The sequence below is a fragment of the Octopus sinensis genome, linkage group LG24 (assembly GCF_006345805.1).
Source record: "Octopus sinensis linkage group LG24, ASM634580v1, whole genome shotgun sequence".
NCBI classification, from domain to species: domain Eukaryota; kingdom Metazoa; phylum Mollusca; class Cephalopoda; order Octopoda; family Octopodidae; genus Octopus; species Octopus sinensis.
In genome coordinates this window covers 9,215,382-9,238,565 of record NC_043020.1, presented here as the reverse complement: position 1 = coordinate 9,238,565, position 23,184 = coordinate 9,215,382, and the positions used below count along the sequence as shown (strand labels likewise).

At 40.4% G+C, this 23,184-nt stretch overlaps 1 protein-coding gene and 1 long non-coding RNA gene across 2 annotated transcripts in view; one reads left to right on the top strand and one right to left on the bottom strand.

Moving 5' to 3' along the window:
* The window catches only part of LOC115224063 (probable tubulin polyglutamylase ttll-15), an 86,770-nt gene extending 68,488 nt beyond the window's left edge, over positions 1-18,282 (bottom strand). The window contains exon 1 of the mRNA XM_036512686.1: positions 18,264-18,282. The gene's annotated coding sequence lies outside the window, so the exon portion shown is untranslated. The remainder of the gene's footprint in view (positions 1-18,263) is intronic.
* Positions 4,063-22,980, top strand: LOC118767697. The gene is made up of 3 exons (XR_005003612.1): positions 4,063-4,133; positions 10,068-10,083; positions 22,967-22,980. It is a non-coding gene; the product is annotated as an uncharacterized LOC118767697 (long non-coding RNA).
* Positions 22,981-23,184: the final 204 nt, after the last annotated feature.

The window sequence follows — 23,184 nt, the reverse complement described above, 5'->3', positions numbered from 1 at the left end:
TATATATACATGTGTTTCAAAACGGATGCTAAATGATGATGATGATGATGATGATGTGTATATCATCATCATCGTTTAACGTCCACTTTCCATGCTGGCATGGGTTGGACGATTTGACTGAGCTTTGGCAAACCAGATGGCTGCACCAAACTCCGATCTGATCTGGCAGAGTTTCTACAGCTGGATGCCCTTCCTAATGCCAACCACTCCGAGAGTGTAGTGGGTGCTTTTACATGCCACTGGCACGAGGACCAGTCAGGTGGTACTGGCAACGGTCATGCTCAAATGGTGCTTTTTATGTGCCACCTGCGCAGAAGCCAGTCCAGCGGCACTGGCAACGACCTCACTCAAATGTTTTTTCACATGCCACCGGCACATGAGCCTGTATATATATATAATATATATATATATATATATATATATATATATATATACACGCAATTTGACATCAGGAAGATGTCACTGACCCACAACACCACTATCTTTTGAAAATACAAGGATATCATGTAAGGTTCAGACTTGCTCCCTTTCCATGAACATGGTGATGCTTGCAAACACGTCTTTATGAAAAGAATGATGATGCACATGCAAAACGTGGGCTCATTGGTTATAAGGGATACCCAAATTTACCAGCCTCTCGTCCGTTTCCTGAACGCAGCAAGCATGCCAAGACTGACATGAAATCAGAGGAAGCAAGCCATTGGACGTCTTCATGCTGGTCAACATCCATGGGTCATTGCTAATGCCTTGAACTGCAGTATTCAGACAGTTGAGCAGCTGAGGGAGTGATACAATGCCACAAGCAGCATGGATGATTGTCCATGCAGTGGACAACCGAGGGTTACAACAGCACGTCAAGGTCACCACCTGCTCTGACAGCACTTGCAGGGCTGATTCTGGAGGGCAGTGGAATCAGCTAGGCAGACCATAGGGACTCAGCACAGACCCATTTGTGCAGAGACAGTTTGCCACTGGATGAGATCTTTCAGTCTGTCTTGTCAACATCTGGCTAGGGGCCTCATCCTCACAGATCGTCTGCAATGGAGGACTGTAGTCTTCTGTGACAAAAGTTGATATTGCATTTCCGTGGCAGATGGCAGAGCTAGGGTTTGGAGAAGGAGGGGTAGATGTCATACCGATGGCTGTGTGGTAGAAAGAGATGCATGGGGAGGACAGAGCATCATGGTATGGGGTGGCATTACACTTAACCAGAAACTTGGACTTGTGAACTTCCAAAACATCGGCCAAGGTTGGGGCAATGGGGTAACTGCTGCTCACTACATCAACCAAGTGCTGAGGCCTCACATTGTGTCATATTTTGCCCATCATTGGAATCACGTGTTGTCTGTAAATTTAAACTATGTATATATATATATATACATGTGTACATCATCATCATCGTTTAACATCCACTTTCCATGCTGGCATGGGTTGGACGATTTGACTGAGCTTTGGCAAACCAGATGGCTGCACCAAACTCCAATCTGCCCATACTGCCAGGTTGACAAAAGACTTCCTCCAACAACACAACATCCAGACACTGCCATGGCCTTCCCTAGGTCCAGACTTGAACCCCATAGAGCACCTGCAGGACAAAATCCAAAGAAGACTAAATGACATCCGTCCAAGGCCAACAACTGCGGCACAACTCGCTGCAAGTTTTAACAGAGTGTGGGCTGCTATCCCCATGGCCTTCGTCAATTGCTTGGTGCATTCAATATACGGAAGATGCCTGACAGTGATCAACACTAACGGTGGTCAGATAAGATATTGAGTTCATCTCTTTGGATCCAGGACACTCTGTCATCACATGACACCATGTGACGTCAAACATATTTCTGGAAATGACGCTTTATAATTAGGAAAGAAGAATTTCTTAATTAGCACCCTTCAATCAATGCTATGGCAATCTGTTTATAAACCAGTTTCTGTTTAGCATGAGTGTAGTGTTTCTTTTGTGGGTCAGATTATATATATATATATGTATATATATAAATGAAAGAATGGAGTCGAACGACGATTTAACAAAATTCCTTTATTCTCGACATATGTTTCAAAGACTGCATATTCCAAATTCCGAAGGAATAAGGGGTGCATTATGCCACCTTCTCATCAGGAAAGACAAGGAACTTATGTCAGTATCATGACGAACAAAAACTTTTAGAATAAAGGAATTTTGTTAATCGTCGTTCGACTCCATTCTTTCATTTATTTATAGTAAAAAAAACACACAAATTTCCACACGAAAGCACGTGATCTCTGCCCTTGGCATGTAGCTTCAACCGTGTTTTCTGACGTGAATTTGCTACCCAGGTATTGGTTAACCGAATTATCCATACTAGGATAATTCATTCAACTACTTAATATATATATATATATATATGTATATATATAAATGAAAGAATGGAGTCGAACGACGATTTAACAAAATTCCTTTATTCTCGACATATGTTTCAAAGACTGCATATTCCAAATTCCGAAGGAATAAGGGGTGCATTATGCCACCTTCTCATCAGGAAAGACAAGGAACTTATGTCAGTATCATGACGAACAAAAACTTTTAGAATAAAGGAATTTTGTTAAATCGTCGTTCGACTCCATTCTTTCATTTATTTATAGTAAAAAAAACACACAAATTTCCACACGAAAGCACGTGATCTCTGCCCTTGGCATGTAGCTTCAACCGTGTTTTCTGACGTGAATTTGCTACCCAGGTATTGGTTAACCGAATTATCCATACTAGGATAATTCATTCAACTACTTAAATATATATATATATATATATTGGGTTGGCAACTAAGTTCCCGCCATCTTTTTTAATTTAACTAAAATTTTTTAAAAGGTTTAATAAAAAATAACAACTAATTAATTAATAATGTATTCACCCTTGTTTACAACTGCTTCCCAATGTTCAACAAGATTTTCAATACCTCGTTGGTAGAAATCACCCGATTTCGACTTGAAAAATTGATCCAACCAAACTCTCAATTCTGCATCAGTATTGAATGAAACTCTGCGCATAGCATTTGAAAGAGATCAGAAGAGGTGGAAATCCGTTGATGCCAAATCAGGAGAGCATGGTGGGTGTAGCAGCACTTCCAAGCCATGCTTTTGAATGGCTTCCTTGGTCATATTGGTGATATGAGGGCGGGCGTTGTTGTGCAGTAGAACTCCATGCTGCCGATTAGGTCTTTTATCTTGAATGGCCGTGTTGACCGTTTAGTTCTGTTCAAGCAATTCATAATGGACAATCTCTTCCCAGTCCCACCGTACACACAGCATCGTTTTACGCGGATGAAGATCTTGTTTCACGCGCGGTGTCACTTGTTTACTGGGGCTAAGCCATTCCTTACGCTGCTTCATATTGATGTACAGACACCGTTTTTCGTCACCAGTGATGATTCGGTAAAGAAATCGTTGCTTGTGTCCATGAGTTGAACGGTGACGAGCAAGCAAACCAGCGGAAATTGTGGCTTGTTGATTTTTGCTGTTGTCACTTGTAGCATGCAGAATCCATGCTCCATACCTCTGACCCTTTCCCATTGAGTGAAGATGCTTCTCAATAGCAGTGTGGGAGCATTCCATTTTCTGTCAGTTGCCTTGTTGCTTCATGAGAATTTTCATGCAAAAGTTGGTTTAATCGCTCTTCATTGAACTCAACTGGACGGCCAGAATGAGGTGCGTCTTTGAGGTCAAAATTTCCATTTTGGAACTTGGAATACCAATCACGAGCAGTTCTTTCAGCTATGGCACCCTCTTCATACACAGCATAAATGTCACGAGCAGCTTTTGCAGCCTTAGAACCTTGATTAAAAGCAAAAAGGAGGAGGTGTCGAAAATGCACTTTTTTCTTAACTTGACATTCCATTTTAATGATCTGAAAATAAACAAAAATTAACTAAAGTTAACTAGAAAAAAGCAAAATAGATTCCAAAATGATTCAAAAATAGAATTCTCGGAAAAAATAGATTCCAAAATTTAAAAATGCAATAAATGCCAAAATTTTAAAAAACGAAGGAAACTTAGTCGCCACCCAATGTAATTTAGAAGTTCAGCAAAAGAGACTGATAGAATAAGTTCTAGGCTTTAAAAAAAAGTCCTGGAGTCCATTTGTTCTACTAAATTCCTTCAAAGTAACACCCCAGCATGGTCATGGTCATGGTAAAATTACTGCAACAATTGAACGATAAAAGATACAAGATCACAAACCAATGGTGTTCTGACACAGATTGGTAAAGAAACAGTGAACTGGGGCTGAGGCTTGATGTAGTCACTTGGTGAGGGGGGGGGGCGGAATAGCAATAAAGGACCACTGCTTTGATCTTGAAAAAACTAATCTGAGACACATAATCTGTCAGCAAAACAAGGTAGGGTGGTCTTCATTGGAATGCTTTTGTTTATGAGTGTACTGAACCAGAGTAAATTTATGGTAAATGACAACAACAACAACAACAGCAGCAGCAGTTACATTTATTTTCTAGTGATACAAAAGGGCATTTAGGAGAAGTTTAGCGAGAAACCTGAGATTGTATTAAGTCTTTCAAATATGACACTTAATCCACGGGACTTTATCTCAGCTTACAGTTCAATATGATTGACTTCTCCCCCCTTGTAAATGATATGGTCTCAACTGGGTTGCTCATCTTGGCTAAAAGTAGCAGTTAAATCTCATTGTAATTCAAATTTCACTGTAAGATCTTATTTGATTACAAAGCCGGATAGTCAAAGCTGGAAAAGATTTTAAAATGGGTCTCCAACCTTGAGGGTTTGCTCTGGCATCCCATCACTACCGTCTTTGCTACTGCCACCCAACTGTACATAATGCAAGGTACCTGTGTATCCCCATTATAGCAAGGTCCCTGTGCTTGTCCCTCTGCCATAATTTTGCATCTTAGCAATTGGCACAAAGTTACTTCCCTGTCTTTAGAACTCTTGTACCCTCCAGACACGCACACACTTAAATATGGGTGGTGGGGAGGTTAATGCTTTGTCCTTTTCCTGCCTTGCAAGGTACTTGGTGACCTCACTAGCGCTGGTGCCATGAAAAGAGCACTCAGTTTGCTCTGTAGAGTGGTTGGTATTAGGAAGGGCATCCAGCTGTAGAATCCATGCCAAAGGTGATGCAGAAGGTAGACACGGTCCTCTCACTCATCAGATCGTGTCAAGCCATGCATGCATGGAAAGCAGGTATTAAAGAATGATGAAGATGATGATGATGATGATAGTGATGGTGATGATGGCAACAATGATAATGGTGATCACGATGATGATGAGGATGATGCCTGTGATGATCATCATCATGATCATGATGATGGTGATGATGGATCATTCATCATTGTGTTATACAATAAAATTAATGGAAAAACCTACAACAGCTTTCAAAATAAGAATCGGGTGAAACTTTTGGGACACCCTGTCTATATATAGGTACACCTGCACCAAGATATATATATTTATATAGGTACACCTGCACCGAGATATATATATATTTATATAGGTACACCTGCACTGAGATAATATATATTTATATTTTTATATATATTCTTTTATTTTGTTTCAGTCGTTTGACTGTGGCCATGCTGGAGCACCGCCCTTAGTCGAACAAATCAACCCCAGAACTTATTCTTTGTAAGCCTAGTACTTATTCTATCGGTCTCTTTGTCAAACCGCTAAGTTACAGGGATGTAAACGCACCAGCATTGGTTGTCAAGCGATGGTGGGGGGACAGACACACAAACATACACACACACATATATACACACACATGTATATAAATAAACGACGGGCTTCTTTCAGTTTCCATCTACCAAAGATTTGGTCGGCCCAAGGCTATAGTAGAAGACACTTGCCCAAGGTGTCACGCAGTGGGAATGAACCCGGAACCATGTGGTCATGTGGTTGGCAAGCAAGCTACTTACCACCCAGCCACACATATATATATATATATATATTATATATATATATATATATATATATAATGTATATATATAAAACTCTAGTTGTGTGAGTGTCTGTCCCCTTCGATTTAGATTCCTAACTCCTCCCACATTTTGCGGTGCAGTTTAACCAAATTCGGGTATCTTATAGTCGTGATTCATATCGAGCCCGTCTGACTATTAGCGCGCGTCAACGATGAGTCTACGATTTTTAAAAATAATTTAACATCATTTTTTATTCCATTTTAATGCATAAAATGCATCGTGTGTCGATGGCGGCGGAGTTGGCGTCCACGCTCACAGCTGCACCTGTTTGCTTCTCCCCCTTCCCTCCCTCATGAAGCTGTGGGGAAGGGAGTGTAAAGAAATCAACGTCGTAATGCGTTGTGAAGGAAACCAGCGTTCTTTTAGAACAACGACTTCATGGCTTGAAGACACCAAAACAAAAATGGCTAAGAAAGCCCGAATTTATAAGGGAAGTAACTCTCTAAAAATGCTTATATAGTTATTTCCCTTACAAACCCGAGCAACGCCGGGCGATACTGCTAGTATATATATATATATTATATATATATATATTATATATATATATATATATATATATATATATATAGGTGCAGGCATGGTAAGAAGTTGGCTCGTGCAAAATGGCCCAATTTATTGACAGATTCCAGAAGCTGTGCCTTGCTTGACCACCGGATTGCGGAAAAATATCTTTCTCAGATTATTACTTTTCCAATCCATGGCTCAATTCCTGTGCTTATAATGCTTCATCATGTGGTGTAATGACTCGTCATGTGATTTTGTGAGATGGGTCATGTGATGTCATGACCTGTCACGTGATTTGTAAGATGGGTCATGTGATGTCACGACCTATCACATGACTGGGTGTGAGACATTTCAGTTGAAGCCATATGACAGATTTACTCAGTGATGGCCATGGTTGTAAAGCCATAGTCTTCTTGTGCACAAGTCAATTATAAATTTCCAATGGTATTTTTCAACTAGTGTAGAAGTGGGTGATTAGTGGTCAGGGGTGGTTTTATAGGCCCAGGTATGGTTGTGTGATTTAGAAGTTTGCTTCCCAACCATATGGTACCAGGTTCAATCCCACTGCAAGGCACCTTAAGCAAGTGTCTTCTACTATAGTCTTGGGCCAACCAAAGCCTTGTGAGTGGAATTGGTAAATAGAAACAGAAAGAAGCTCATCATATATATATATGTGTGTGTATATGTGCAAGTGTGTGTGTATGTGTGCTTGTGTTAATGTTTGTGTTTGTACCCACCACCACTTGACTGCCAGTGTTGGTTTGTTTACATCCCCTTATCTTAACAGCTGGGCAAAAGAGACCAATAGAATATGCATTTTCAATGGTGGCAAGCTGGCAGAAATATTAGAATGCTGGGCGAAATACTTAGTGGTATTTCGTCTCTCTTTTACTTGTTTCAGTCATTTGACTGTGGCCATGCTGGAGCATCGCCTTTAGTCGAGCAAATCGACCCCGGGACTTATTTTTTGTAAGCCCAGTACTTATTCTATCGGTCTCTTTTGCCGAACCGCTAAGTGACGGGGACGTAACACAGCAGAATCGGTTGTCAAGCAATGCTAGGGGGACAAACACAGACACCCCCCACCACATATATATATATATACATATATACGACAGGCTTCTTTCAGTTTCCGTCTACTAAATCCACTAACAAGGCATTGGTCAGCCCGGGGCTATAGCAGAAGACACTTGCCCAAGGTGCCACGCAGTGGGACTGAACCCAGAACCATGTGGTTGGTTAGCAAGCTACTTACCACACAGCCACTCCTGTGTCTCTCCTTATGTTCTGAGTTCAAATTCCGCCAAGGTTGACTTTGCCTTTCATCCTTTTGGGGTCAATAAATTAAGTACCAGTTGCATACTGGCGTTGATCTAATCGACTGCACCCCCTCCCCAGAAATGCTGGACCTTGTGCCTAGAGTAGAAAAAATAAAAGAATACGTATCAAAGTTTTCTTAAGAAAATAAATCCTGGTGTCTGTTTTGTTTTTACTAAAACCCTTCAAAGCGGTGCTCCAGCATGGTCGCAATCCAGTGATTGAAACAAGTAAAAGATAGAAGATAAAATTACCGAAGAATGCGGATGGTGGTGGCGGGTGGGGGCTGGGGGTGGCACACTTTGTTGGGGTTGTCCTGGGATGCTGAATCAGTTGGCACCAGGAGTGGCTGTGTGGTAAGTAGCTTGCTAACCAACCACATGGTTCTGGATTCAGTCCCACTGTGTGGCATCTTGGGCAAGTGTCTTCTGCTATAGCCCCGGGCCGACCAATGCCTTGTGAGTGCATTTGGTAGACGGAAACTGAAAGAAGCCTGTCATATATATGTATGTATATATATGTGTGTGTGTGTGTGTTTGTCCCCCTAGCATTGCTTGACAACCGATGCTGGTGTGTTTACGTCCCCGTCACTTTGAGACCGATAGAATAAGTACTGGGCTTACAAAGAATAAGTCCCGGGGTCGATTTGTTTGACTAAAGGCAGTGCTCCAGCATGGCCGCAGACAAATGACTGAAACAAGTAAAAGAGTAAAGAGTCCTGAGTAGGAGTAGGAACAATAATAGCCTTTGTCAGACAAGTCCAACACCAGCAACTGCTCTCCCATAGATTGCAATATTATCATTTCACAAATATCACATTCGGAATTTGGGAAGATAAACAGGTTCCAGCAATATCACACTTGTCACATTTGTTAAGTCTCCCTCCCCCCCCGCCCCCCCGTTTTAAAGGCCAAGGAATCATATTCAAATAACATTGACAGCATGTAATGGGTTGTTTTGAGTTTTGGGGGGTGGGTTTCCTGTCTAATGTCTGCCTGGGAACCAGACTGGAAGAAATATGTAAACATAATGATTTACATTTAACAGAAGTAATAACTAATTAAATTAATTAAAGTTTAGCACACAAACAAAATATAGGCACAGGAGTGGCTGTGTGGTAAGTAGCTTGCTTACCAACCACATGGTTCTGGGTTCAGTCCCACTGCGTGACACTTTGGGCAAGTGCCTTCTGCTATAGCCCCGGCCGACCAATGCCTTGTGAGTGCATTTGGTAGACGGAAACTGAAAGAAGCCTGTCATATATATGTATGTATTATATGTGTGTGTGTGTGTGTGTGTGTGTGAGTGTGTGTTCACGCATATGTGCATGTGTGTGTGTGTGTCTACCTTAATCTTGACATCATGGAATGGTCCTAAATGAGCATTATCATTATATAAATGGCGCCATTCATTTCCAGTCTTTTGTAAGAAACATGTCTAGCCTTGGCGAAATATTACCTTGATAGAATGTGTGTGTATGGGTGTGTATGTGTGTGTGTGTGTGTGTTTGGAATTAAACTTACTCTATTTAAACAGAGAATAACAAACTCTGAAATATCAGTTTGAAAACTGCTTTTAAGTGAGAGATTCCTGTCAGAGTCACCTTTTGGAAACTTATGAAATATAAATATTCGAAAAAAATGAATAGAAATGGCTTTTTTGATTGTTTTTCTGCTTTAATAATTAGATGTTTAGAAGTTTACAGGAGTGGTTGTGTGGTAAGAAGCTTAAGGCGGCGAACTGGCTGGAAACGTTAGCACGCCGGGCGAAATGCGTAGCTGTATTTCGTCTGCCGTTACGTCCTGAGTTCAAATTCCGCCGAAGTCGACTTTGCCTTTCATCCTTTCGGGGTCGATTAAATAAGTACCAGTTACGCACTGGGTCAATGTAATCGACTTAATCCGTTTGTCTGTCCTTGTTTGTCTCCTCTGTGTTTAGCCCCTTGTGGGCAATAAAGAAATAAGAAGCTTGCTTCCCAACCACATGGTTCTGGGTTCAGTCCCACTGAGTGGCACCTTGGGCAAGTGTCTTCCACTATAGCCTCGGGCCGACCAAAACCTTGTGAGGAGATTTCGTAGACGGAAACTGAAAGAAACCCATCGTATATAAACATGTATGTATGTGTTTTTGTTTGTCCCCACCACCATCACTTGACAACCGATGCTGGTGTGTTTACATCCTCCATAACTTAACAGTTCGGCAAAAGAGGCCAACAGAATAAGTACTAGGCTTACAAAGAATAAGTCCTGATTTGTTCGATTAAAGACAGTGCTCCAGCATGGTCACACTCAAATGACTGAAACAAGTAAAAGAATATCTTTTATATTTTACTTGTTTCAGGCATTAGACTCTGGCCATGCTGAGGCACAAGCCATGCAGTTTTAGTCAAATGAGAGGATCCTGATGCTTCTTTTCTGGTTTTTTTTTTTTTTGCAAGCCTGGTATTAATTCTTTTGCAAAACCGCTAAGTTATAGGGATGTAAACATACCAACACCAGTTGTCAAGCAGTGATGAAGGACAAAGTCACACACACACACACACACACACATGTATATATATATATGAACAACAGGCTTCTTTCAGTTTCTGTCTACCAAATCCACTCAGAAAGTGCTGTTGCTGAAAAAGTTTGGCCAAAGAACCTCACAGGGGAACTGAACTCAAATTCATGTGGTTGGCAAGCAAACATCTTACCACACAGCCATGCCTCTATACCTATGGATGGTCACAGCTGGAGCACCTCTGATCTTAGGTACCTCTACTGTAACAGCCAGATGTGGAGGTGAAATGGGGGCTGTAAACCATGACGTGATAAAATGTTAGAATGCTGGTACCCCTTCCCCTCCCCTCAACCCACATGATAGGAGGGTGGCGGTGGCAGTGGTGGTGGTGGTGGCAGTCGTGGTGGTGCTGGTGGTGGCGGTGGCAGTGGTGGTGGTGGTGGTGGCAGTGGTGGTAGTGGTGGTGTGGTGGTGGTGGCAGTGGTGGTGGTGGTAGCGGTGGTAGCGGTGGTGGCAGTGGCAGTGGCGGTGGTGGTGGTGGCAGTGGTGGTGGTGGCGGTGGTAGTGGTGACAGTGGCAGTGGTGGAGTGGAGTGGGGGGGAGGGGATTGTGGGGGTTTATCAATTAAGGAGCTGCTAGATTCCTCTCTTTGGTACCTGCCTGTGGTAGGTGGACTCCTTCTTTGGTCAATATTGGACTTTGTTATTAAACTGAAATGCCTTTGATCTCCTCGGTGTGTGTTTGTGTGTGTAGGCATGTGTGTGTGTGTGTGCATGCACAACTATGCTTATCTGTATGTGTACACACACATACATATATGTATATATATATATTTATGTATGTATGTATATATAATACACACTGATATGTATATATACATATCTCTCTCTATATAAACGGCAGTTTGTCTGTGCGTGTTTCTGTGTGTCTGTTTTCTCGTACCCTCACTCTGACCATGGCTTTCAACCGATTCTGATGAAACTTAACACACACATAGCCCAATGTCATAATTCAAAACTAACGCAGCGAAAATTTTGAAAAGTTCCCCCAGTTCTGAAAAAAATCGATAAATTCGATATGGGGTCGAGAATAAAAAAAAACAAACCACAGACTGTCTAGGGGACGCAACTCAACCTTTTATTACTCTCAAAAAAAAATTTACCATCATTTTTTTTCCATTTTTTTGCTATTTTTTGGCTATAACTCTCTAAAAATGCTTTATAGTTATTTCCCTTACAAACCTGAGCAACGCCGGGCGATACTGCTAGTATTATATAGAGGGCATATATATATATGCATATATACATATATGCATACACATATATATGCAATATATATTAATATATATATATATATAATACACATATATGCATGCATACATATATACATATATATACACACGCACACACACAGTCACATACACACACATACAACATACATATATGCATATATACACACATATATAAATGTATACACACACATGTTTGTATGAGTGTCTATGTATCTATCTTTATCTACGTATCTATCTACCTGTTTATCCTTGTATCTATCTATCTATCTATCTATCTTTCTATCTATCTATCTTTCTATCTATCTATCTATCTATCTATCTATATCTATCTATCTATCTATCTATCTATCTATCTATCTATCTATCTATCTATCTATCTATCTATCTATCCATCTATCTATCTATCCATCTATCTGTTTATTAATCTGCATATCTATCAATATACCTATCTATCTATCTATTTGTATACCATCATCGTTTTCATGACCACTTTTCCATGCTTGCCTGGATCAGTCCAAATATATATTTCTTTACTACCCACAAGGGGCTAAACATAGAGGGGACAAACAAGGACAGACAGACGGATTAAGTCAGTTACATCGACCCCAGTGCGTAACTGGTACTTAATTTGTCGACCCCGAAAGGATGAAAGGCAAAGTCGACCTCGGCGGACTTTGAACTCGGAACGTAACGACAGATGAAATACGGCCCCGCATTTCGCCCGGCGCGCTAACGTTTCTGCCAGCCCTCCGCCTATTTGGATCAGTCCAAATATATTGAGGCGGTTTCTCTACATCCGGATGCCCATCTTGTTGCCAACCTTCACCTGCTTCCGAGTAAGATAGTATTTTCCAATGGCCAGGCATGTTTTCCTCAGAGGAAAGGAAGAGAAGAAAAACTGATTCAAAACAAGAGCAAACAAACACTCAAACATATACCATTCCTTAAGGTTGGTTCCACTGATTTTCTACAGAAATTGTAGCCATCACTGATCTGTTATGACGTTTCATATGCAAGTATGCCTAATGTAAATATGGATGGAAGCACTCCGTCGGTTCCGACGACAAGGGTTCCAGTTGGCCCGATCAACGGAACAGCCTGCTCGTGAAATTAACGTGTAAGTGGCTGAGCACTCCACAGACACGTGTACCCTTAACGTAGTTCTCGGGGATATTCAGCGTGACACAGAGAGTCACAAGGCCGGCCCTTTGAAATACAGGTACAACAGAAACAGGAAGTAAGAGAGAGAGAGAGTTGTGGTGAAAGAGTACAGCAGGGATCACCACCATCCCCTGCCGGAGCCTCGTGGAGCTTTTAGGTGTTTTCACTCAATAAACACTCACAACGCCTGGTCTGGGAATCGAAACCACGATCCTATGACCGCGAGTCCACTGCCCTAACCACTGGGCCATTGCACCTCCACTAATGTAAATAACAATGGAATCGAAGATGCAAAAATGAGCAATTGGGTGTATGTGCCATATTTCAGAAATTCTTACACATTCATCGGCATCTTATCAAACCCATTAATCCTCCTTGACCTCATTGCTTAAATATCCGCTGAATATAGAAGTGTAGCATTATTGGATGGGCCAATTTTATGTAGTAAACACATTTGTGGAAGCTGGTATGTAAACATCAATTGCTGGTGGGTACAGCAGTCTATTAACGGAAGAAGAAGACAAAGAAGAAGAAGAAGGAGAAGAAGAAGAAGGAGAGGGAGAGAAGAAGAAGGAGGAGGAGGAGGAGGAGGAGAAGAAGAAGGAGAAGAAGGAGGAGGAGGATAGAAGAAGAAGAAGAAGAAGAAGGAGGAGAATAAGAAGAAGAAGAAGAGGAAGGAGAAAGAAGAGGAAGGAGAAAGAAGAAGAAGAAGAAGAAGAGGAAGGAGAAAGAAGAAGAAGAAGGAGAAGAAGACCAATGCCAGTGCCACATTACTGACACCTGTGCTACCTGTGCTAGTGGCAGGCGATAAGCATTATTTAAGCTTATGTGTCAAAGCCAGTTCCGCCTGACTAGCTCCCTGTGCCAGTGGTACCTAAAAAGCACCATCTGAATGCGGTCAGTGCCTGTATCCCCTGAAAGGCACTTATGCCATGTAATAAGCACCGTTCAAATGCGGAGCGATAATACATATATATTTATACATATATATATATGTGTGTAAATACACACATGTGTGTGTGTGTGTGTGTGTGTATACATTATATATATATATGTTAAATAAAATCAAACAACAAAGCCAAGGCTGTGTGGAATTTTCAGGACATTTATAAAGACAAAGGTAGTCTTACAGCTGTTTCTGGGACATTAGGGATATCCCTTCATGAGAGTTCAGCCACAGTAGGTCTTCTGGATACCAATGTCTCTCCTATAAACAACTTATAAACAAGGGCAAAAGGAAAAAATTCCAATGCCAAATATGCCAAAAATAGACTTAAATCGTCAATAACCAGATATAATTCACCACTATAAGCATGCGTCCCAAAGCAAGCCGACAGAGATTTCTAAAAAATTCCCTTATTACCAAATATTAAGTCTATTTTCGGCATATTTGAGATTGGAATTTTTTTCTTTTGCCCTTGTTTATAAGTTGTTTATTAATTTAACCTTAAAATGTATTTTTTAATATGCTGGCCACTGATAAAATTTTTTGAAAATTTTATCCTATATTATATATGAAATATATATATATATATATATATAATATATATATATATATATATATATATATATATCTGTCCTTCTGTTGTAACAAATGGCTTTTCCGTTTTCGTTTCTGTTGATTTTTACGTCTTCTTGTGGTGTCCTGTACTTATATATATATTTATATATGCATGTATATATACATGTAGATGTCGGTATGTACATATATGTTTTATGTATGCATATATTTTATTTATTACCTTATATATATATATATATATATGTGTTTGAAAGTCTATGAGAACTACAGTTTTTGAAGTGTAAAGGTAATTTTTTTTAAATATTACTTTTTTTTAAATGTTATGAAATCTTTTATCAGAATGCTACTAACTGTTTATTTTTTTGGGAAAGAAGTTTTTTTCTAGTGTGTGAGCTTTTTCAAACACACATTCTCTCTCTCTCTCTCTCTCTCTCTCTCTCTCTTCTCTCTCTCTCCTCTCTCTCTCTCTCTCTCTCTCTCTCTCTCTCTCTCTGTACATATATATATATTATATATATAATCAGCCAAAATTGCTATGATGTCCCAGTTTGTATTTTTCTACATAAAATAATATATATATATATATATATATATAAAGTTAATCCAAACATGAAATCACAAAGAGAAAACACAACAACGTGAGGACATAGAACAAATATAGTATTATTGGATGCTCAGGAAGGAAGGGAAGAAGGAGGGTTTTACGTTTCGAGCGGAGCTCTTCATCAGAAACATAGGAAAAGGAAAGATCCAGAGAAGGGAAGACGGAGGAAAAAAAATTGCCATATATATATATATAATAACAAATTAATAAATAAAACATATGCATACATACATACATATATGTACACACCTACATCTACATGTATATATACATGCATATATGGGTACAGGACACCAAAAAGACGTAGAACACTACAAGAAACGAAAATATAAAAACAAAACCATGGAAACGGACTTTTTCAAACAATGAAAAAACAGAGTACAAGACATACAACACAAGGACCATTCCCCTTCTTCAGTTGCCCCTGCTTCGACTACACCGTGTTTCGAAGGTATACTCTCTTCTTCTCTTTTACTTGTTTCAGTCATTTGACTGTGGCCATGCTGGAGCACCACCTTTAGTCGAGCAAATCGACCCCAGGACTTATTCTTTGTAAGCCCAGTACTTATTCTATCAGTCTCTTTTGCCGAACCGCTAAGTGACGGGGACGTAAACACTCCAGCATTGGTTGTCAAGCAATGCTAGGGGGACAAACACACACACAAACATATACACACACATACATATATATATATACATATATACGACAGGCTTCTTTCAGTTTCCGTCTACCAAATCCACTCACAAGGCATTGGTCGGCCCAGGGCTATAGCAGAAGACACTTGTCCAAGATGCCACGCAGTGGGACTGAACCCGGAACCATGTGGTTGGTAAACAAGCTACTTACCACACAGCCACTCCTGCGCCTATGCATATATTTATGCACACACACACACACACACACACACACACCACACACACACACACACACAATAGCTACTTTCAAGCAAATTCACTGAAAAGGTATTGGTTGACACAAGGTAGACATAAGCAGTTATCTCCCTTGCTTTTTTGTTTACAGAAGCTGAAAACCTGGCCTCCAAAGGGAGTTTCTCTCTACTAACTGCTTAGATAATTTCAGTTAATTGAACAGGGTTTTTTTTTATCCTCTTTTTTTTTCCAACTCCCTCCATTCCACATGTAAGGGACTCTACAATAATATTTCCACTGCATTCTCAAATTAATTGCTGTTTGTATAGTAAATCCTCCTCCTCCTCCCACTTCTGCTATTTCCACCCCACCCCCACCCCCACCCCACTCCCGCCTGGCCTTCACTCCTACTCCAACATATCCACTTATTTCTCTGCTACTACTCATGCTGCTGCTGATAATGATGATGATAATGATGATGATGGTGATGATGATGATGATGATGATGATGATGGTGGTGGTGATGGTGATGATGATGATGATGATGCTGATGCTGATGCTGATGCTATTGCAGGTTCTACTACAGCACATTTACTGGGTACATGAAACTTCTCAGATGTACAATGTCAAAAACTACTAGTTTTTATATATATATATATATATATATATATATATATATAATAATATATATATAGATATATATAGATATATATATATATATATATAATATATATATATATGTATATATACATTTATATATATGTATATATACATTTATATATATGATCTCAAGATAAGAAATCTTTGAACTTTAATTCATCCGTATCTCTATTTATTATTTTATTTATTAATTATTATTATTCTGATCCCCCTAGTCGCCACTCTGTTTACTATTTCAGCCTCGCCTCGCCTCGTTTTGCATATTCTGTATAATTCACTAGTTATCGTTATTGATATTTTAAGATCTATCTCCCTTATAGAATTGGCTGCCGATTCTTCGCGGCGCGCCCGCCCTACCCACCCCCACCACCAATACCGGATATCTCTATTTTGCTCCAACTATACCGGATGTCGTTTTTCTCCTCCACCACCATTATAGGTGTCTACTCTTTGAACCCCCCTCTTCAATACGCTATTTCACCATGCATTACCCCTCTCTCGATATCCTACTTCTACTTTTGCCTAGAACCTGTCCTCTGGACCACCCCTCCCACTGGTGCTCACCCCTCCCACTGGTGCTCCCCTATATTTCTGCATCCCCCACCACCATTATGGGTGTCTACTCTTTGAACCCCCCTCTTCAATACGCTATTTCACCATGCATTACCCCTCTCTCGATATCCTACGTTCTACTTGCCTAGAACCTGTCCTCTGAACCACCCCTCCCACTGGTGCCCACCCCTCCCACTGGTGCTCCCTTATATTTCTGCACCCCCACCACCATTATAGGTGTCTACTCTTTGAACCCCCCTCTTCAATACGCTGCTCCCCTATATTTCTGCACCCCCCACCACCATTATAGGTGTCTACTCTTTGAACCCCCCTCTTCAATACGCTATTTCACCATGCATTACCCCTCTCTCGATATCCTACGTTCTACTTGACTAGTACCTGTCCTCTGAACCACCCCTCCCACTGGTGCTCCCCTATATTTCTGCACCCCCCCCATAAAAGCACCATCCGAACGTGGCCGATGCCAGACCCCTCTGGCACCTGTGCAGGTCACGTAAAAAACACCCACTCACTCGCGGAGTGGTTGGCGTTAGGAAGGGCATCCAGCTGTAGAAACACTGCCAGACTAGACTGGAGCCTGGGGCAGTCCCGAGCTCCCCAGACCCCGGTCGAAACCGTCCAACCCGTGCTAGCGCGGAAAACGGACGTTAAACGATGATGATGATGATGATGTATATATACATTTATATACATATATATATATATATATATATATGTATATATATTTATGTATGTATGCATATATGTACTTGTGTGTGTGTGTACGACAGGGGGAGAGAGAGAGAGAGGAAGAGAGGGGAATACAGATATGTAATATAAACGTATATATATATATATATATAGACAGATAGCCAGGTAGATAGATAGACTGATAGATAGATTATCAAACTATACAAATATATATGTATATTGTATAATATATATTTATATATTTCCTGTACATATATTATATAAATCTTATACTCACCTCTATATAAAACACACACACATGCACACACGTGTATATGTACATATATCTTTATACCATGTGTGTGTCTGTGTGTCTGCATCTATATCTGTATGCGTAAGATAATAAATGAGACAGAGGTGTAATACAGAAAATGCTCAGCTATATCCTATATGATATATATATATATATATAATTGGTGTAATTTATATAGAATATATAATATGATGTATATAATATAATATACAATGTGTAATGTATGAACATGACAAAGTTTTAAATGTAGATTATTAGCTGCCAATTTTCGGTAGTCTGTGATAAAGTGTACTTACTTCTAGAACTTCCCCTTACTGCTTGGCTTGGCCAGACTCTCTGACTGAGATAGCAGAAGGAAATACAAAAAACCAAAAATAAACAAAGAACAGATAGTCTCGCAGACTTTCAGAGTGGGTGGAATGTCAAAACCAAATACATACATACATACATGTATGTATTTATGTTCATATGTATAAATATACATATACTAACAGTATCGCCCGGCATTGTTCGGGTTTGTAAGGGAAATAACTATATAAGCATTTTTAGAGAGTTATAGCCAAAAAATAGCAAAAAAATGCATTATAAATGGGAAAAAAAATTATGGTAAATTTTTTTTTTAAATCGTTGACTCATCGTAGACATTTTTAGAGAGTTACTTCCCTTATATAATAGCGAAAAAATGCATTAAAATGGAAAAAAAATTTTTTTATATCGTAGACTCATCGTAGACGCGTGCCAATACCCAGAAGGGCTCGATATGAATCACGACTATAAGATACCCGGTTTTGGTTACACTGCACCGCAAAATGTGGGAGTAGTTAGGAATCTAAATCGTAGGAGACGGACACACAACTTCACTTTTATATATAAAGATATGCATATGTGACTCTGTATACGCGTGTATGTGTGTGTGAGTGTGTGTATGTTTATGTGTATATACTCACACCTCTAAAATAAAAAGAAAATGGCAATTGAAATGTATATGAGTATGTGTGTGTGTGTGTGTATATGTGTTTTGTGTGGGTGTGGGAGAATATGTGCAGATGTGCACATATGCACATATGCATGTTGTGTGCAGGTATTGATTTCACATCTCAGCATGCTTTTGCATACATACATATATATAACATATGATATATGTGTGTATGTATGTGTATGTGTATGTGTGTGTCTGTGTCTATGTGTGTGTGTGTGCGTGTGTGCACGAAATACACACACACATACACACACACACACACATATATATATATATGCAGACATAGATGCAGACACATAGACACACACATGGTATAAAGATATATGTACATATACATATGTGTATGTGTGTGTGTGTGTTTTACATAGAGGTAAAATTGTATTTGACAAGTTCTAGAGAGGAACAAAAGTGCTAATAATAATGAAGAAATAAAAGGATTTTTTTTCCAAAATTCTGACAACTTTTTTTCTCAATAATCAATTTTGTACATCAAACCTAACACTCTGTATGTATATATATATATCATCATCATCATCATCGTTTAACGTCCGTTTTCCGCGCTAGCATGGGTTGGACGGTTCGACCGGGGATCTGGGAAGCCAGAAGGCTGCATCAGGCTCCAGTCTTATCTGGCAATGTTTCTACAACTGGATGCCCTTCCTAACGCCAACCACTCCGTGAGTGTAGTGGGTGCTTTTTACGTGCCACCTGCACAGGTGCCAGGCGAGGCTGGCAACGGCCACGGTCGGATTGGTGTATTTTACGTGCCACCGGCACGGAAGCCAGTCGAGGCGGAGCTGGCATCGGCCACGAGTCGGATAGTGCTTTTTACGTACCACCAAACCAGGGATCCTGGCTGGTTCAATTCGATTTCGATTTCGCAGACCAGGGATCCTGGCTGGTTCAATTCGATTTCGATTTCCCCAACATGTCTTTGCAAGCAAAGGGGGTTGGCATGGGTGCCTGTCGTCGGATGAGGTTCTATATCAACTTCGCTTGCCTCAACAGGTCTTTGTGTCCAAGGGAGGAAAGGCATGCATAAGTGGGCTGGGCTCACTTGTCCTGCCTGGTCTTCTCACGTACAGCATATTTCCAAAGGTCTCGGTCACTGAGTTCAACAAAAATTTAAATTCAGATGAATATGATACTTAAGTTGAGGCACCAGAATTTAGTACGGTATTATCCATACAATTTCAAAGTAAAGTGATCAGAATCAAAATAAGCAACAAGGATATCCTGCTTATTTTGATTATATATGTATATTTAAGGGGTGTCTATTTATTTATGTCATGTCTGTGTGTGTATATATATAGACACACAGAGAGAGAGAGAGAGAGAGAGTGAGTGAAAGAGAGAGACAGAGAAAGAGAGAGAGAGAAAGACTGAGAGAGAGAGAGCGACTGAAACAGAGACAGACAGACAGGGAGAGAGAGACATAGACACACACGGAGATATACGCATGCGCAAATGAAGACACAATAGAAATACAAAATACAAAATGGCTGTACGTTAGTAAGGAGAGACACACAAATAAGAAAGAAGAAAGCAAAGGACCACTGATGAGGTCAGAGGAGTGTGACGAAAGAACTCTGGCCAAAATAAGATTAAGATTAATGTAAAAAATAAATAACACTGAAGCAAAGTAACACCAAATATATAGTGCGTGTGCTTTTATTGGCTAAACTGGCAAAATGACCATTCCTAAATACAACAATATATATATATATATATATATATATATATATATTGTTTCATCCATTGGGGGTTAATAAATTAAGTACCAGTTTCGTACTGGGGTCAATTTAATTTGAACTCAGCGGAATTTGAACTCAGAATGTCAAGACAGGCGAAATACTGTTAAGCATTTCATCTGGCATGCTAACGTTTCTGCCAGCTTGCCACCTTCCTGGAAATACGATATTGTGCATTGAGTATTTGTTTCCCAAGGCCAGACTATCAATCAAGATTTCTTTTGTGACCATTATTTACATTATTTACATTTGACGGATATTTGTCCTCATCTTGTTTGTTGCTTCGGCTGATATACCCTTCAGCCTTCATCAAGTGTCTTGGGGAAATTTCGAACCTGGGTTCTTTGTTCCAAATTCCTGTCCATGACAAAATCAGAGACCACAACAAAAACTTGATCACAAAAACACAAATTTCACAACTTGCAAAATAAACACTGCAATGTCCCTCAGCACTCTGCCTCATGATGGTCACTTCTGGATCTCATTGTGCATGCAGCTGTGTGTTGCCATCTGTTGGTGCACTGCAGAACAAGTTCGGGCACTTTTTGATACCAATTCATGCTTTATCAACCCTGAAAAGATAAAAGGCAAAGTCGACCCCAGCAGAATTTGAACTCAGAATGTCAAGACCAATGAAATGCTGTTACTGAATTTGTCTGGCATGTTAATGACTCTGCCAGCTTGCCGTCTTACGCATGTCTGGAATATTGTGTGCTGTGACTTACTGTATATACAATAACAGGAGTGTGTATATGTGTACACGCATGAGGTGTGGGTATAGCTGTGCAGTAAAAAGTTTGTTTCCCAACCACATGGTTCTAGGTTCAGTCCCACTGCATGGCACCTTGGGTAAGTGTCTTCTACTGTAGCCTCGGGACAACCAAAGCCTTGTAAGTGGATTTGGCAGACGGAAACTAAAAGTCCACCGTAATAATATAATAATGATGAACTTATTGTATGCAGTGCTCAGGTGCACCACAACTCATTAGAAAAAGTAGCCAAAGGTGCAGAAAGAGTGTATAGAATAATGCACAGGAAGTGAACAGTGGAAAGGGCTTTAAAAGAAAAGGTGTGTGTGTCTTTGTGTCTGTGTTTGTCTCCCACCACTGCTTGACAACCGGTGTTGGTGTGTTTACATCCTTCTAATGTAGCTAGAATAAGTATCAGGCTTAAAAATACAGAAATGAGTTCTGTTGTCAATTCGTTTGGCAAAATTTTTTTCAAGGGGGTGCTCCAGCATGGCGAAATAAGTAATGAGCGAAATATAAGAAATAGAAGACAAGAAAGAAAAAAAGAGAGGCAGACACAGAGAGAGAGAGAAACAAAGGGGCAGAGAGAGAGACAAAGTGAGAGTGACACAGAGAGAGTGAACAGAGAGAGAGACAAAAACAGAAAGAGGCAAAGAGAGAGAGAGAGACAGAGAGAGATAAAGAGATAAACAGAAAGACGGACAGAGAGAAGGAGTAATTGCATGTGTATGTATGTGAGTTTATGTGTGCATGCGTTCGTTCATTTTTAGCATGCGGTGCATGGGTGTTTATGCAAATACATGTAGGAACGTGTGTATGTATGCGTATATACACATAGGCGCAGGAGTGGCTGTGTGGTAAGTAGCTTGCTAACCAACCACATGGTTCCGGGTTCAGTCCCACTGCGTGGCATCTTGGGCAAGTGTCTTCTGCTATGCCCGGGCCGACCAATGCCTTGTGAGTGGATTTGGTAGACGGAAATGAAAGAAGCCGTCGTGTATATATGTATATATATATGTGTGTGTGTGTGTGTCTGTGTTGCTCCCCCTAGCATTGCTTGACAACCGATGCGGTGTGTGTTTACGTCCCCGTACTTAGCGGTTTCGGCAAAAAGAGACCGATAGAATAAGTACTGGGCTACAAAGAATAAGTCCCGGGGTCGATATGCTCGGACTCCTAAAGGCGGTGCTCCAGCATGGCCGCGCAGCAGCAAATGACTGACTGAAACAAGTAGAGTTAAGTAAAAGAGAAATGTAATCATACTTCCTCGGGGGAAAAAGGCCCCCCCCAAAAAAAAGCTACCGATTGTTGTGGGGTGGAATATAAAGAAGAAAGGAAGAAAGCAGAGAAGAAAGGAGACATATGTGTAAAGCAGCGTTGTGTGTGTGTGTGTGTGTGTTGTGTGTGTGTGTGTTTGTGTGTGTGTGTGTGAGTGTGTGTGTGAGTGTGTGTGTTTGTGTGAGTGTGTGTGTGTGAGTGTGTGGTGTGTGTTTGTGTGTGTGTGTTTGTGTGCGTGTGAGTGTGTGTGTGTGTGTGAGTGTGTGAGTGTTCGTGAGTGTGTGTGTTTGTGTGAGTGTGTGTGTGAGTGTGTGTGTGTGTGTGTTTGTGTGTGTGTGTTTGTGTGTGTGTGTGTGTGTGTGAGTGTTCGTGAGTGTGTGTGTTTGTGTGTGTGTGTGTGTGTGTGCACACACACACACACACAAACACATGGGATGTGTGTTAGATTGTGGGGATGTGT